Here is an 18,603-nt window from a genome sequence, read left to right as displayed (position 1 = left end):
TTTTATTTATGATAGTCACACACACACACAGAGAGAGAGAGAGGCAGAGACACAGGCAGAGGGAGAAGCAGGCACCATGCACCGGGAGCCCGACATGGGATTTGATCCTGGGTCTCCAGGATCATACCCTGGGCCAAAGGCAGGCGCTAAACCACTGAGCCACCCAGGGATCCCAGAAGCTTAAATTTCAAGTTGAGGGGAGATAGTTCTTTAGGAAGGTAGTTTGCTGGCTTTTTGAATAAAGTCCTTTTCTTTACCCCAACATTTTGCCCCTTGGCATATTGGCTGTTCCTGCAGTGAGAAGCAGAACAAGCTTGGACTCTGTTACAGCTCCGTTGAGAAAAATGGAAAAGTTTCTAAAAGTTTTGCCTGGGGTCACTCATATCTTACCTAAATTCAGAAAAATGGGAAACTTTAGAATTAGAGGTTTCAATCCACTTTAACATCTGTTGGCAGCTATGTCAATTACTAGCTTGAGATAGTATGTAGCTTCAACAATAGTTTGAACTACAATTCTTTCTATGTCTTCTCATCTTTGTGAAGTTTGGTTTTTGGTCATCTGATAAAAGCAAGTTTTGTGTGAAAATCAAAGTGGAGCAGAAAATGACAGTGGTTAGGCCTGATCTAATTTCAGGGTTTGAAAAGGTGTGCAGTGTCTCTGACAGGCACATACGTCTCATTAGAGTAATTGTGGTTATTTAAGAATGAAACAAAACTGTTGTTTTTTTCTTTCACAAATTTTTTTCTCTTTTTCTTTCTCTTGTCTTCCTTTGCCTTTCTTCAGAGACAATGCTATGAAGCAAGGTCGAGTGGCTGGCAAAGCCCAGGAAGTTGCAAGGACAATGAAGTAACAATGGGGCCAAAAAAAGCTTCAGAGGTGGTGGATGGGTGGTTAGGAAATCTGTTGTATACAGGAGGAATGAGCAAGTAAGCAAACATTAAGGATATTAGGAGCCAAATTTCTCACTGTTGGAGGAATTTGTAAAGAAGGAAAACTAGAAATTTGTAAATTCAAATTTGTAAAGAAGGAAAACTAGAAAAGTATTGAATTGGAACTGGAGTTGTTGACATGAACTCACCCCCCCAAAAACAAAAAACAAAAAACAAAAAAAAAAACAAAACCCTGGTAGGTAAATAGATACAGAAGTAGATCTAGATACATGTGTATGTCTATGTGTGCATATTTAATTTCTAAATATATCCACTTAAGAAGGCCTAGAAGCAATGATATACCTCAGTAGCAACGAGAACGTAGAGCACCAGGCTTCTGTTTCCAAATATCATATTCCCCTAAAATAAGCCAAGACTCTCGACATAATTGACTGATTCAAGGCTGACACAGAGAGAGTACAAGTTGAGCCTATATATCATATGGGGCCATAAAGTAAAAAGGTTCCAAAAAATTGTTGGAGACACTTCAAAAAGACACAGGACCTGCCTTGAAGGGGTCCCACTTGTATAGAGCAATTTGATCATCAAAATAAATAATAATATCAACAGTTTATTATCCATTGGAAGACATAGAAACCTATGGATCCACACTGATAAAAACAAATTAAAAAATAAATAAGCAAGGAGAAAGCAAAGGTCATGTTTACAGAAGACTGCCAACTAATAATTGTAATGCTGGTAAATAAAATCATCCTTTGTCAATTAGCTTAGTGGTGTTGGGTTCAGGTAGGAGTCATCCATGGAAACGAAAGCTGTGGAGTAAAGGTTTGATGAAGAATAAGGTATTGATAAAGTCTCAGAGTACCTTCCTATAAAATATTTATCAATTACATATGGAAAAATGATGACTTTATGGTGAAAAAAATCTGACATGAACTTGATTGCGTGCTTTCTGCTATGATGTCTTGAGATCACAGCATTATTTCTGTGAGGTTCCAGTGAAGGATACAGGACCTAAGTCTGGACGTGTGTAAATATCAGATGGAAATAGGTGAAGCACATCTTTCAGGTAGGAGGGTTTATACTCTTTAAAACTCTCAAAGTCAAGGAAAACAGGGAAGGATGAAGGTACTGTTTCAAATTGAATAGGAGACTAAAGAGATATGACAACTAATGTAATTTGAGGTCCTCAATTAGATCCAGGGCCACAGATTTTAATTATATATATATATATAATATATTATATACATATTATATATAATTATATTATACTATCTTTTAAAATATATATTATATATTTAATTATATGTATGAAGTTCAGAATACAATACAAATTTTGGGTGCCATAGTAAAAGAAATACAAAAGTTCTTTGTACACCTCTTACAACTTTTTCAAAATTTTGAATCTAAGTTTTAGATTCAAAATAAGTTACTAGAAATTTGTCAACCTAAAATGTAAAGTAATATCAATAATAATGTTACTATTTAGTAGACTGGGTGAAAAAGATATTTAGAGTTGTGTGAGTTTAGGTTGTGGAGAGAATGAATGAAGGCTTTAGGGACTGAAGAAGACTGAAGTAAGCTCTGACAGTATTTTGATAAAAAACAGAGCAGGGAGGAAGAAGAAGGGCATTCCAGGTCAGAGAAACACTAAGAACAAAGGATTTGGGATGGAAATGAATATGGTGTGCTTGACAACCAGCAAATAAGCAATGGCTGAGCTGAAGGACTTGTGAGAGAAATAGAGATGGGTTGAAAATGTGATAGGAGTCCGCAGTATGGATGGTTCATCAATACAAGGCAGAGCAAATTAAGGTTTGATCTCAGTTTCAAAAGAACTTGTAGACCAAAAGTTCAGGCAAAGCAAGATAGAAAATGATGATTTTGTGTTTTACTTTGTTCACTGAATTTTTACAAGCAATTTTACCTGAAAGATATATCATGAGCTCAAACTTTATCATTGGCTCGATGTTACTCTGTTTTGGGTAAACTATTATCCATTCACTCAACAGATATGCATTACCTACTTCTTTGAACACATCAGAACCCACTGTCACCTAAGATCTTTGCATGGCTCTTCTCTCTAAGAAAAACATGCTTCCTGTAGATTATCATTTTAATTTATTTAACTTTAAAGGAATAGCCTTGAGTTTGAATTTTAGAACCATATTAAGAATGCTTAACTTATGGGGCACCTGGGTGCTGAATCAGTTGAGCATCTGCCTTCAGCTCAGGTCATGATCCCAGGGGTCCTGGGATCTAGTCCCAGAGTGGGGCTCCCTGCTCAGAAGGGAGTCTGCTTCTCCCTCTTTCCCTGCCCCGTCCTCATGCTTGTGCTCTCTCTCATGCTCTCTCCTGTGTGCTCTCTTTCTCAAATAAAACCTTTTTCTTTTTAAAGAATGCTTTTTTTTCATAATAGCAAGTTTTTCCCAATGCTAGTTGAAAATATCTTCAGAAAATGACAAAGGCCTTCTCTAGAGTTTTATTAAAAATTATTTATTACCTGTCCCTCCCCAACCCACCACCACTTCTAGGAAAGCAGAAACTTCCCATGGGTGATGAGTGAAGTCTGATAAGACAGATCTCAGTGACTGAGCAATAGGATGGCATTTATCTTGGGAAGTTCAGTCATAAAAATTGTATTTACCTATATAATTTTCCATTTTTATTGACTTATAACTTTACATAAAGTCTAAAGAATATGTAGACTAAGTTAGGAAGTAATGGTTCAAACTTGAGTTTTTAGTATTGTTAAAAATTGCTAAAAATTATTTGGGTAGATCAAGCAACTTCTTTTCTCATTGATTTGTGAAGCCATTGACATCCCCTCCTCCATTATTATACGTATCATTTCTGTCTGGATGACTGTTCTTTTCTACTGGTCTATCTCACACATTTTATATCATTAACCCAATATGTACTGATATAAGTTTACAATGTATTTTCATTTCTGAGCACATAAACTCCTTTCATTAAACTCTTCTTTTTCATAGATATTCTTTTTTTTTTTCATAGATATTCTTGACTCATTTGTTTATTCAAAAGTTTAGAATCAGTTTCACAACTACCAGGTTTTTGTTTTTGTTTTTTTTAAAGGAGAAATTTCCATAGGGGTTGCATTTTGTTATAAATTAACTTAGAGAAAGCCAAATACAATTTGTACTTTTTAGGTCATTTTTACCTTGCAGGATTAAATACATTTCAAAGAAATGCACTTGCATTAAATCTGGAAGGTAGATGAAACAGAGGCTCTTCTTTCTGTGATGGTAATAGTTGACTGACAGGTTCTGGCAGACACAAATTATTTAAAGGCCAGACTGCACATGTCACTCTCTGGTGGTATGGGCAGCTGTGATAGCAACACCAGTTTCCAGATGTTTCCTGAGAATTCCTTGAGAATAGCAGCAACAGTTTTCTGATATTTTGATAGTAGTTGCATGGCATGGCTTTGCAATCTGATGGTAGTCTTATGGCTTCCACCTTTCCATTAATTTCAGCAAAATTTTAAGTGCCCAATTCCTTTTCTGTATGAAACATCCAGACTGATTTCTCTTTCCTGCACTGAAACTTATTCCCATAAACAGATTTACATAGTATGGAATCTGAGATTATCTTAGCAGTTTGGCCGGCCTAAAAGCTAAAATGACCTAATTGCCAGTGAAAAATGAGATACTGGTGGTTAATTGAATAAGTAGGAAAACTACCTATTACATGATTACTTGAGGTTCCCTGGAAGAAAGGGGCTATTTGAGGCACATTCTTTTTTTTTTTTTTTTTTTAAGATTGTATTTATTTATTCATGAGGGATACAGAGAGAGGCAGAGACCTAGGCAGAAGGAGAGCATCCCAGGATCATGCCGTGAGCTGAAGGCAGACATTCAACCACAACCCACCCAAAAATGTGCCCTTGAGGCACATTCTGTAACTGCTGTGATAAACCGTTGTGATGGAACTAAAGGATACCTATCTCCATTTTAGGTAGTGGCTAATTCCAGAAATAATAAAAGGCTTAAAGAAAGCGAATAAAATGTCCTGAATTTTAAATGGTAATCTCACAGCATGCCCTGAGGACAGGAGACCTTCTCTGACTGCTCTAAGAATGTCTTTTCTTGTAAACCCAGAGTTAATATAGCTGAAAAAATAAGAGTCTGATCTTGCAGTTTGAATTCATAGCTTCATCACATTTCTTTTTTTTCAAGTGGTAAAATTTTAATTTTTTTTATAGTGGGCTACATATTATTCCAAAGTATAAATATAACAATTTAGGCAACCCTTTTCCTATTAGTTGATAATTAAACTTTTACCCAAGTTTTTAGCACTGTGAATAATATTGCAATTAATAATCATAGTTTCAGGCTTATATAGTAATGCTTTTATTTTTATTAGGTTCCTAGGAATGCTATTTCTTTCTTTCTTTCTTCTTTCTTTCTTTCTTTCTTTCTTTCTTTCTTTCTTTCTTTCTTTCTTTCTTTCTTTCTTTCTTTCTTCTTTCTTTCTTTCTTTCTTTCTTTCTTTCTTTCTTTCTTTCTTTCTTTCTTCTTTCTTTCTTTCTTTCTTTCTTTCTTTCTTTCTTTCTTTCTTTCTTTCTTTCTTTCTTTCTTTCTTTCTTCCTATTTTATTTAAATTCAATATGCCAACATATAGTATAACAACCAGTGCTTATCCCATCAAGTGCCCTCCTTAGTGCCCAATCACCTAGTTACCCCCTTCCCCCCTACCCATCTCCCCTTCCGTAACCCTTTGTTTGTTTCCCATGAGAGAGTTAGGAGTCTCTCATGGTTTGTCTCCCTCTATTTTTTCCCCACATTTCTATGGGAAATTTAGGACATTGATTACGTAAGTGTGTAACTTTAAGAATGAGAGAGAAGGAACAGTTGCTGGATTTGAATGAACCTGGGTTCTGTGAATCACCAAGACTTGATGAGCTATTTTGCTATCAGTAGTCCCTTCTCATAGATGAAGCCTGTGCTGTCTTGCTTGAAAGTCCTGCAAGGGTTTGATTTGAGGCAGTTACCTCCAAAGGGATTCTAATTCTCTTCATGTCTGCTTCATCATTGCCATCAGATCCACATTAAAGTCAGATTCCAGCATGTCTCAGGAGAACAATTATGGAGTGGAAAGCAAAGTATCTTAAGATTTTTTAATCTACCTTGGTAGAAACCAGAGCAATATGTATGAGAATCAATTCAAAGAGTGCTGATGAGGAAGGAAGAAGGTTGTTACTGCAAATTGAATTTATCTATACGGGCAATTATTAGAGATGTGCATTCAGTGTGCTCAAATATGTTCGAGAGGCTGAGATCAGCACTGGAAATCTGCTTGACTGGCAAAGAGAAGTCTCAGTGGTGGCCTTCATTAGATTAAAATGGGGTGCCAGACTTCCCTGTCATGATGGTGGCTGTGGTAGACATTAATTTTCGTTGACAAAATTTAAAAAAAATATATTTTATTTATTTATTCATGAGAGACACACAGAGGGAGGCAGAGACACAAGCAGAGGGAGAAGCAGGCTCCCTGCAAGGAGCCCGATGTGGGACTCGATCCCGGAATCGGGATCACGCCCAGGGCTGAAGGCAGAAGCGCATCTGCTGAGCCACCCAGGCGTCCCTCATTAACAAATATTTCAAGTCCTCTACTGAGAACATCACAAAAGTGGCCTTGTTAGTTAGTAGAGGGTGTGTAACTAATTCTGTTCAATAAACTGTTAGAGAACTTGACACACAGCATTTGCAGGCTATTACATTTAATTGCTGAATCCACACTTCCAGAGCATTTCTTCCCTGTGCTATGGTGACAGGCAATGTTTCCAGGTGGTGGCTATTTAATGAGCTCGGTCCATTGAGTAACTCTGGGAGTAGAACCCCCTTGCTGACTTGCTATGAACAAGTGGTATAAATAAAACCTAAATCTTTCATATACAAATAAAACCACTGATATTTGAGGATCGTTTATTACAGCATTGCTGGGGAACATGAACACAAAGACCTGACCACTGACTGACCCATGAGCTGGACCGGGCGCTTGGAGGCTCCTCACCCCTCCCCTGTCCTTGGAACATGGGTTCCACTTGCGTTTTCCTCTTCCAAGGACAGAGCCTTGAGATGGTGATGTGATGTTGAAAGCACTTGTATGGTGTATGTGACTGAGCCCAGTTAGGGCCTCCTTACAAACTTAAGATTTGGAGGGCAGGTGCAGGGATCCATTCATCTTGCTGCTGCCCAAGATAAGTGTGGTATACAAAGTCCTCTTTGCTGTTATTAAAACTTCCATCTTCCTACCTGGAGTGTTGCTTCTTTCTTCAGTGTCTCCCTGCCCTCAGTGTATTAGATTACATTAGGACAGCTCCTGACAGAGGGTTGTGAACCAAGCTAAATTTAATTTATCTTGACCTAGAGGAAGAGAAATGTTGAGGGTTTATCATGTTATCCATTTTTTCCGCTACATCATGGTATACCCCAGAACATTTCCCAAAATACTGCCTTTACCAAAGCACTGGGAAATACATTGACAAGAGAAGCATCAATTTCCTTAGGAAGGCCTGTGGTAAGTGCCTTCTGAAAGCTGGAGCTGACAAAGGAAGATGCCATGATGAAATGGACCACTTCAGCAGGATGATGGGATACCAGAAATGCAGTGCTGTGTGGTAGCTCTTAAACGCCACACACAAAGTGCAGATGGGCAACAGGACCAAAGCATGAATTGCAAAGATTTGCCCTACAGGCACCACCATCTTCTTAGGACTCACATAACATTGGCATGAGCTGCATACCGACTCTTACTTGATATGTAAGTCAAAAAATGAAACACTGAATCCTATTGCCCTGTTGGTGAGAGTGCAATCTGGTGTAGTCACTGTGGAAAATAGTATAAAGATTCCTCAAAAAAGTTAAAAATTGAACTACCAAATGAGCCATAGATGTGAGTTTCTATTAAATCTCAGTTTAGCATGCTTGTTTGGCCTCTGCAGGGATGGATGTGCCATGTAAAATGCAGCATGTCTGTAACCTTTCCAATGTGAAGCATGTCTGCAACATGTCTGTAACCTTTCCAATGTGAAGGATAAGTTACTGTACCTGTGAACACCTGCCTCCATGAAAGAGGCACAATGCTTTTTGGCATCTTTAAATTTGAAGACAAAATATGCAATCTTTGCAAATGCTGCTTCAACTCATTTACAGGATTGCTCACAAAGCTGCCTAATTTGGTGAAGCCCAGAGGCAGCTCTGGAGCTGGTGCATCCTGGAGGGTAAGCACACAGTGATGCTTGAGAGTATGCAGCAGATCATTGTACTGAACAGAGGCTTCAGTAAGCCCCAGTGACAATCACAGTGTGGAATTCTAGAAATGTGGAAGAACTCCATGTCCTTTTTGTCCAACGTGTGTTGAAAAATGGCTCTTGGCTTGCTGCTAGACTCTTATAGAGACTGAGGAGCTGGTCACAGGACATTGAGTGACCATAAGACTTGAGGTGTCCATTACAAACTGGGTGTGATACAACCCTTCAAGGAATGGTGTGAAAGGTGCAGCCGCTGTACATAATTAAGAAAAAGTGGTATATGGGTCGTGAAGCTTCAGCAGGCCCTACAGGTATGAAAATGCTGTATCTGTCGATAACATATCTCCATGACATCCACTTCTGCTGTATTGCCACCTTTCCCTCAAACCGCAACTAAGACCTCATGGGCAGTTTCTGATAACCAGTTAACCCAGGGAGAGAAAAATTGAGCCTGTTTCCAGATGATTCTGGTACAACCCTAAAGTAGGCTGCCACTTGGCCTAGGCTAAAAACTGAAGAAGGAAAAACCTCTCCAAAGGCAGACTTTGAACAATATATCTGGTGTTTGTTCTCTCTAGAAGTATGCATCTGCATGTATTCGTTGGTAGTGAGTGTCAGTTTGGAGCTGGAAGTGACTTGGAGAGAACAAGAGGATCAGCAATAAGGAGTCCACAAAAGAGGTAATGGGCAGGCAAGTTGGAAAACACAGAGTGTGACAGTATGCGTGTCCCGGGTGGATGTCCCCCCTGAGCCTTTACTGTAGGAGGGGCTGCCAAAATAGGGTCACAGAATGACGATTCTGTGGGTGTCAGTCAGCCTCCTTCCCCACCTTCCCCAGGGTTTGCACCATGGACTCATGGACAGCGTGGCCATGGTGGCAGGGCGGAGGTCATGCATGTGTTCAACAGCATGGATTTCCCTTTCCCCAGCCTGGCTACTGTTCTAAGTGAGTACCCAGGCTGTCAACTATGAGTAACACTGAGCCTCCAAAGCGGCACAATACCTTGTCTGGACCAGCTAGGTTCCTGCTAAGATTTAAGTAATATTCTTTCCCTTTCTTCATTGAAGGGGTAGAGAATTGTTCTCACTGGAATGGATGCTTATTTTTTAATATGGACTCCCCTCTATTCTGTTTCTCCCAGCACCAAATTCTCTGCATTTGCTGAGTTCTTATTCTTTGTCATATTTTACATATCATTGCTACTGCTACTGGTGATGGAGCTCATTTTACAGAAAAAAAGTGATGCCCATAAGATTTATGGGTCTCATGGTATCCCTTATCTCCTAGAAGAACATAACATACCCTGGGATGCGGGCTTTCTGTCACATAAGATGTGGTGTAGACCCTGAACCAGGAGCCTATACATTCTGTTATAGCTGAAGACATGGTTCCATGGATTAAGGACAATTTGAAACAGTTTATTGAACTTTCTTCCTTGAGGAAGTGCATGAGAAAACACCATCTCCAGGTATGCTGTTCTCTTGGCTTTTCACCTTTTCACCTTCTTCCCCTTTCTGGTGCAATTCTAACATCCTACATCATCAGTGTGAACTGTGCACTTCCAGTTCCAACTGTGTTACTTTACAGAAAATGTTGGCTGCAGAATGGGTGGCTGTAGAAAGAAATGAACTCATGGGGGGATGTGTTCCTCTGGGTGCAGGTAGAAACAAACACACTCATGGGAAATGCTAGCGATGCTATTACATGGTATGGAAACTTTAAAAAGCATCTACCCCTATAAAATATGGAAAGAGGTTGTGGGGGTTACTGGCTTAAAGCTTGCTAGGTACTAAGCTCCGAGCATTTTAGCTAAGGATATTTCATAAGGGATGAGTGGCAACTTCTCTTTGTTTTTGTTTTTTGTTTTTTTTTTTGAAGATTTCATTTATTTATTCATGAGAGACATAGAGGGAGAGAGGCAGAGACACAGGCAGAGGGAGGAGCAGGCTCCGTGCAGGGAGCCTGATGTGGGACTTGATTCCGGGCCTCTGGCATTACACCTTGAGCCAAAGGCTGATGCTCAACCGCTGAGCCACCCAGGCACCCAAGTTCTCTCTGTTTTAAAGTCCCACCTCAGGCAAGTTAAAATCTCTTTACAATATGGAAAATTTCAGTTCGTTAATTTTGGTTTTCCTTCGATTGAAACTGTGGTTATCTCTCTATATTTTCATGACTGTTTCCATGGAAAGGTAGGGAAATATATATTAGCTACACACACACACACACATGCGCATGTGCACACACACACACACCTGTCACATATTGTGGTGAAAAAAAGCAATGGTCAAAATTTATTTCTAATTTTAGATAATCCAGACCCTAGCTCTGGTTCTTTCTTTAAATACTTTTTACATGATAGGAGATTCTCTTAACCTCCTTGAACCTCTTTGAACCATCAATTAAATATGATGAAAAGTACGTGAGGTGTTTCATAAGTTTGCTATGAGGCTTAAATAGAAGGATGTGTTTGGATTTTGTCCTTTGTAAATGTAGATGCTGTAGAAATATTTCTTTCTCGTTTTTTTCTCAGATTCTCGCATCAAAAATTTCTCAAGGGGAAGATTGTGGCTTATTCATTTTTGACTCCTCCAAACATCTAGCATCGTGCATTGTACATGATAGTTACTTAGCCATTGTTGAACTTCTTAGTTGAAATGAGAACAAAACATTAGTGCACAATATAGGATTTTGGTGAACTGGGAACGTCCTCCGTTCACCGGGTCCCTCTCTGTATATTATGTTTTACAGTAGCTAAGTAATCAAAGAGGCTTACTGATTCTAAGGCAGTGACTCTTTACATTGAACCTTTTTAGTAGCCTCTTAGTCCAGTGCCATTGAACATACCCTCACTAATTCTACCTTTCTCTTGCCTTCCCACCAGGCAGTATCTTGCCTCTCCACATCGGCCTGACATCCATCCCTGTTATCTCTGCCGCCTCCTCAACAGTGGACCTTTGCTCAACTCCCAAACTATGCCACAAATAGAAGAAACCTCTAGTAGGGTCAATGGTCCCATAGACCTACTCTTCAGGATGTGTCCTGATACCACCAGACCCAAAACTGAAAGTAAAACCTTGAGGTCTAGAATGTGAATTCTTTGTAACATAATTTCACTTAAAAGGGAGTAAGAGGAGCACCTGGCTGGCTCAGTCAGTGGAGCTTGCAACTCTTGATCTTGGGGTTCTGACTTCGGGCCCCACCTTGAGTGTAGAGATCACTAAAACTAAAATCTTTAAACAACAGCCACAATAGCAACAGGGAGTGAGACTCACAGGTAAGTTATCATCTTGCCCTAGAAGAAGACATCTTGCTGAGTTTGTTTTGCTCACTCCCTACAAAAGCATCACATTTTTATTTTACTTGATTATAAAGTATGCAACTCACTTCAGTGAAATGGTTTTAATAACTAGAAAAACTCCCAAAAGCAAGTGTCATCATGTAATATGAATTACTTAACCTTATGTGGTACATGACCCTGGATGCTAGGTTTTTTCAAAATGTAATTCCAGCAATTGCAGATAGTTTGGCGATTTGTTTATTTGCTTCATTAATTAAATCTTTTGTAAGTTTGCAACTTGTTTTCCTTCTTTGCAAAATGAGTTAAGTTCTGTATTTCAAAAGTAAGGTTGAGTTTCATAGTGATAAAATATGAATCTATGAAGATTCGTTCTCATTAGTGGTTTATCAGGAAGTTGTCATTAGGATATCAGAACACCTAGGAAACATTTATTCTAGATTTAGATAGAAGGTGAACAAGCAATTGCTTTGGTGAGTTCAGAGCATTTCTAAGTTATCTTGTTTGGTCTAATTTATTTAAAGGTATCCTGACTGTGGAAGGGCTGAGTCTGCAAATAGATCTAGTTGAGTGCAGGAGTGTGAGAATATGGATGTGTGTGCATGTTTGTGTAGTGGGGAAGCTGGAGATGAAAATCAAAGTCCTGAAGCATGATTGTTATCACAACATGTCATGAAAGTCACCTATTTGTCATTTTGCAGTGTGTCCTGTCTACACAGGTTTGTTCTCTGCTTTCTGAGGTTGTGGTGGCCATTTCAACTTTTCTAATTTAGTTATTTTGAGTGACTCCTCGGATATCTTCCACTAGGGGAATTTGTGATTTGTCATTATTGTAATTCTTGGGGTCATCTGCATAGAATATCCTCTTTTCCTTTATTGTTTAGAAATATCAAGAACTGTCTTCCTTCTTAATCTGTTCATGTCTTTTTCTGTTAGCATAAAGTAGTGACTCAAACATTTTTCATAAATGAAAAGTCTACTTGGTTTCTCTTGAAGTCTCCTCACTTTAGGGATAGGGAATAAGTAAATTTCAATAAGGACCAAATTGGACCGACTAAAGATTGATTGAAACTGTTAGAAAATTTCTTAAATAAATTTACCATCAATCCTGAGATAATTCTGAATCCCAAGTTTTACTCAAAAAAACCCCCACAATAATGTGGAGTTGGCTTTGTGTTTTAAAGAGAAAAGGAGCACAACAAGATTTCCTTTAACTGTTACAGACCTGAAGTCCATGAAATTTATTAAAGAATTATACATCAAAGTGAATCTTTTGATAGCATTTAGTTACATGTACAATAAGTTATACCTGCAACTACCATCAATAATCAATATCTTTCTCTCATTTAAAAAAGATTCTTTTAGTATTCCTTTTCAAACAATAGTGGTCATGTTTTCTGGGCTATAGCCTAATATGAAAGGAAATATTTGAAATCTGGAGGTTTTCAATTTTCACCCCAGTTATCATTTTAGTCTTATTGTACTATTATATAGGACTGTTGAAAGGAGTATATAAAATTAACGAGAATATTTACATCTAAAAACATATTTTCAACTTATTGTATTTCTCTTTAAAACATTGTGATAGTTTTGAATCTTAATAAAAAGAAATCAGTCAAAAGTATTTCATATCTTTATTTCAATGATATCCAGCTGTACAAATAAAGCTCTAATGTTGATTAAAACAAGTTTGTGTTATATATTTGAATGGATATAATCCACCAGGAAATGAAAAATGAATATTGACTCTGAAAATTCTCGGTGTTACAAAATTTCTTCCCTGCATTCTGGATTTTCACATAAATGAAATATTTGTTCATAGTAACAAAGACATAAATAAAATAATGACTCACTTTACAGTATATAAAACTCTTGACACTAAAAATTCAAAAAAATCAAAAGAAATATTTTTTCATTCCATTTATAAGGAGTCATTTTTTTTTTTTTTAAGATTTTATTTATTTATTCATGATAGTCACACAGAGAGAGACAGAGAGGCAGAGACACAGGCAGAGGGAGAAGCAGGCTCCATGCAGGGAGCCCGACGTGGGATTCGATCCCGGGACTCCAGGATCGCGCCCCGGGCCAAAGGCAGGCGCTGAACCGCCGCACCACCCAGGGATCCCGATAAGGAGTCATTCTTATTGATGATCATATCTTTTCCTAGAAAATAAATATTCAAATAGTTTTATTTTATTTTTTAAATTTTATCTGACTTCACCGAGAAGATTGGCTTTGGAAAGTGAATCTTAGATTTGTCAGCAATATATGCTAGAATTAAAGCTCAGCAGTTGTAGTAAGTGTATTTTCTTATGGAGTTAGACACTTCCACTTTTGAATAATTGTTTTAGGTTACTTGATGTGATGGTTAATTGTACATTATTAATGTGAGAGCACCATGGGATGCCGAGATAACACATTATTTTGAGGTGTGTCTCTAAGACTGGTTCTGGATAAAACCACTGTTTGAATTAGTAGGTTAGGAAAGTATCTCAATGTGGGTAGGCATCATTTGGTCTGTTGAGGGCTTGAATAGAATGAACAAAAGGAATTCACCCTTCTTCCTCTTGTTTTCCTACTTATGCTGGACATTGGTCTTCTTCTGCCCTTGGACTGGGATTTATACCATCAGCAACCGTGGTTCTCAAACTTTTGGAAATGGACTGGAGCTACGCCACTGACTTTTCTGAGTCTCTCGCTTGAAGATAGCAGGTCATGGGACTACTTGGCCTTCATAATTATGTGAGCCAATTCTTCATAATGAATCTCCATTTATAAAATATACCTAAGTATCTCCTATTGATTGTGTTTTTCCGGAGAACCCTAATATACTTGAGCCTTTAGGGTTTTTTTTAGTTTTTTTTTTTTTTTAATATGATTTAGGACTGTGTGTATCTGCCCATAGTGATTTAAAACCAGGAATGTACTTGAAAGCATCTTTAGGGATAGGGAAGGAAGCATTATTTTCACTCTTCTTTAGACTGAATTATGGAAGATGAGATTAGCAAAACACTCTCTAGGTCTGGAGTATTAAGTGTCTTTTAGTCCATTGGTAACAATGGGTTTATAACAGGTGGCCAGTGGTCAGCAACAAGAAGCAGGGGACCTACCAAAGATAGTAAGCAGGTCAACTTGTGAAAGGCAAAATAAAAAGCACTCCTTGCATGGACTTGGGAAGCATTGCAAATTTTAACAACTAGGGTGCACTGACACCTCAGTTATAAATAAGCAATCTTGGTGACTATAAAGATAATTTATATTATTATTCATTTATTTATTTTGTTGTTTATATATATAGTGTATTCTGTAACAAGATCATTGGATCTCCACATACAACTTTTTTTTTTTAAGATTTTATTTATTTATTCATGAGAATACACAGAGAGGAGAGGGAGAAAGGCAGGGACACAGGCAGAGGGAGAAGCAGGCTCCATGCAGGGAGCCCGACGTGGGACTCAATCCCGGGTCTCCAGGATCACACCCTGGGCTGCAGGTGGCAATAAACCGCTGAGCCACCAGGGCTGCCCTCCACATACAACTTTTATTTAAGAGCAGTAGAGAACATTAGTAATAAAAATCTATAATACAAGTAGAAATTCTAATCATAAGGAAAATTAAAAATGGAGGTTGACCACTCTTTATATTCTGCTTTAAATGCTCATAAAGGGGATGCCTGGGTGGCTCAGTGGTTGAGCACCTGCCTGTGGCTCAGGTCGTGATCCCATGGTCCCGGGATTGAGTCCCACATCGGGCTCCCTGAGTGGAGCCTGCTTCTCCCTCGGCCTGTGTCTCTGCCTCTCTCTGTGTGTCTCTCATGAATAAATAAAACCTTAAAAAAATGCTCATAAAGATCTCAGAGATTCCAAGGAGCACCTGCTTTGTTTTTGTTTTTAAGATTTATTTATTTATGTTTAGAGAGGGAGGGGCAGGGGGAGAGAGAATATTGACCAGACCCCTGCTGAGTGCAGAGCCCAATGTGGGGTTCAACCTCACAGTCCTGAGATCATGACCTGAAATGAAATCCAGAGTCAGAGGCTTACCCAACTGAGCCATGCAGGCACCACAGGAGTACCTGCTTTGTTAAAAATAACGTGAGCATAACATTTTGAGATGGCCCAGGATAAAGATAACTGTCAGTGGGAGAGTCTTTTGCACTTGTTTTCTACTATCAGAATGAGTCTTACAAAATAAAGTAGAAAGGAAGAACAAAGTGACTACTTTCAGTATTCTAAGCAAACCCAACCCAACTCAACCCAAACAAGTAAACAATTCCTTGCAGACTTATGACGAGAAGTATTTCTGGACCACTTACTCAGTTTTCAATATAAATCTTTGGCTTGATGTGTTAAGCCCTGTTATTAGCTGTATGTGTGTACACAGGATGCTGCCGCCGCCACCACCACTACTTCGAGGACACAGATGGCAGTACCAGTCATGTGCCCCTTGGGGACTCTTCAAATCTAAAAAGAAACCTGAGGTTGCTGTGAGTTTTTCTGTAGTCGCCAATAGACTTCTGATAGACTGAATTAAATTAATTTAATATTATTATTTTTAAGTAAATTCTGCCCCAACATGGGGCCCAAAAATTCATGACCATGAGATCAGGAATCACATGCTCTACCAACTGAGCCAGCCAGGCGCCCCTCAAATTAATTTCCTAATTCAGAAGACTATCAAGGCACACCACTTCCTTTCTCTTGCATATCCTCATCCTTCCCCAAAGTCAAATAAACAAATTAAAAATGTTCACAATAATAAAATTAGTTCTGCTCAACTTTAAAGGATCAGACCTCACATGTCAGGAATAATTATCCACTGGTCATTTATAAACTTTTCATTGCTCCGGACCCCATCATGGTCTACATGGACACATCCCCATTTGACAGTAGAGTGCTGCTAAGGTCACTTGAGACAACTAATTCTCATCACCTTCATTCTCAGGTGTGCTGCTCTCTGCCCTAAAATTGGTGCTTTGTTCAAAAGACCTCTGTCACTGTAACTTGAGATAACCTAGATTATAAAGAAAAAAGGTAAAAAAGTGTATCTTTGAGCACATACATAAACCAACAAGTTACTACTATTAGTATGCATAATAGCTTTGAGTCAGTCCCACCTCATCACTTAGCATGTATGCAACACAGAACAGGTTAACATCACTAAGCCTCACTAGCTTCATCTTTAAAATGGGGATAATTATGTACCAATGTCTTCAATTTAAATGAGATAACACATGTAAAATGCCTTTCATTGATCCTGGCAGTTAATAAAAATAGTCAATAACCCCATCCTCTTCATCCTCCTTCTAGTAGAAAAGTATTAAATAAAAAATATGTTTATTAGTGAATCTATCATAATTTGGAATCCAGTTGTATAGGAAGGTGTTGTGGTTAGTTGTGCTCTTGTTCCCAGATATTTGAACCTCCTGCCAAAGGGAGGATTATATTTCCTTGACCTACTGACATCACACTTGGCAGGGTGACTTGCTTTGGCCAATAAAAACCAACAGAAATGATACATGTCTCTTCTGAGCATAAATTCTGAGTCAACATGCATTGGGCATTTCTTCTTTCCCCCGTCCCATGATAATCAGGAAAATGTAGAGAGAGGCCTGGTTTTTCGTATGAAGACAAGGAGTGAAAATGCACTTTATGCGTGATAAAATCCACAAGGAAGAAATAAACCCTTTTTGTGAGCAACTGAGATGTTAAGATAGTTTTTTTACTGCAGCATAATTTGTATTTTAAAACATTTCAGTTGTGTAAATTAATATCAATATTCCCCATCCCTGACCCCCCCTTCCTGATGGAATTATTTTGCTTAGGGCCCAATGATGAAGCCATTCCTAAAACGAACACAGAAAAGGCTTCTCAGTTTGGTATCTGTCTTTTCCAGTGGAAGGAACAGTTCTTTCCAGAGAATGAAATTTAGGTTTGGCACTAGACCGAGAGCATTTTGTGGGCTCCTGGTGCTTTGCTTTCAAGTGAATTGCAATTGTGGGTACTGATCCTTCACAACTCTGCATAGCAGGCAATTACTACTAGTGTTTCTCAAATGGTCCCTTTCCAAAAACAACTTATGAATATAAAAATCAAAAGCTAAAGTTTCATTGTTCTTTACTTGGAATAAATCCCAGACAACTGCATTGAGTTTATTCATAATACATGAAAAGAAAAGGCTTAAGAAAAATCTCAGTGGGAGTGGGAAGAGAAGGTAGGAAATTGGCATAATAATGAAAATGAAACTTTACATAATCATAAGGCAAAGAAGAGGCAAGGTCAAGGCTTTTTTAATTAGAAATTTTATACCTTTGAAAATTAGACTTGTTTACTTATAGTATTACATGTGTTTGACCATTAAATGTCTATTTGAGTTCCAAAATGTTAATTTCAAGGATGTCAGCTACCGACTTTTCTCTGGTGAGCCTTTTTTATTTTTTAGTTCTGTGTCTGGATATACAGTAGAGCCCCAAATGAGGTTGTCTTGATGTAGATTGTGAGTAGTTGTAGACGTGATCTTGATAATTTGCATGAAAAGTAATCACACTTTATTTTATTTTATATTTTATTTTATTTTATTTTATTTTATTTTATTTTATGATTTTGTTTATTTGAGAGAGTGAGAAAGTGAGTGAAAGAGAGAATGAGTGGGGGGAGGGGCAGAGAGAAAGGGAGAAGCAGACTCTCCACTGAGCCAGGAGCCCAACTGACTCAATCCCAGACCCTAGGATCATTACCTGAGCCACCCAGGTACCTCAAAATGATTACATTTTAAAGTAACCAAGGAAGTATCAAGGAAGTTTACTATTTACTATTTTATTTTAGTTAGGTCACATTGATGATTTTTAGTACTGAAAAACAATCACTTCCAATCTTAGTTGGCTTAGACTGCCATTACAAAATACTATTGGCTTAAACAACAGTTTTATTTTATCACAGTTTTAGAGGCTGGAAGTCTAAGATCAGGGTACCAGCATGGTGGGATTCTGGTGGGGAGCCTTTCCCTGGCTTGCAGAGAACTACCTTCACTTGGTGTCCTCACATATGGAGAGAGAACTCTGGTGCCTCTTCCTCTTCTAAGAACACCAGAACACTTCCTCTTCTATTGGATCTGGACTTCACCCTTAAGACCTAATTTAACCTT

This window comes from Canis lupus, chromosome 19, assembly GCF_003254725.2.
Source record: "Canis lupus dingo isolate Sandy chromosome 19, ASM325472v2, whole genome shotgun sequence".
Classification (NCBI taxonomy): domain Eukaryota; kingdom Metazoa; phylum Chordata; class Mammalia; order Carnivora; family Canidae; genus Canis; species Canis lupus.
Note: the sequence above shows the minus strand (reverse complement) of the source record.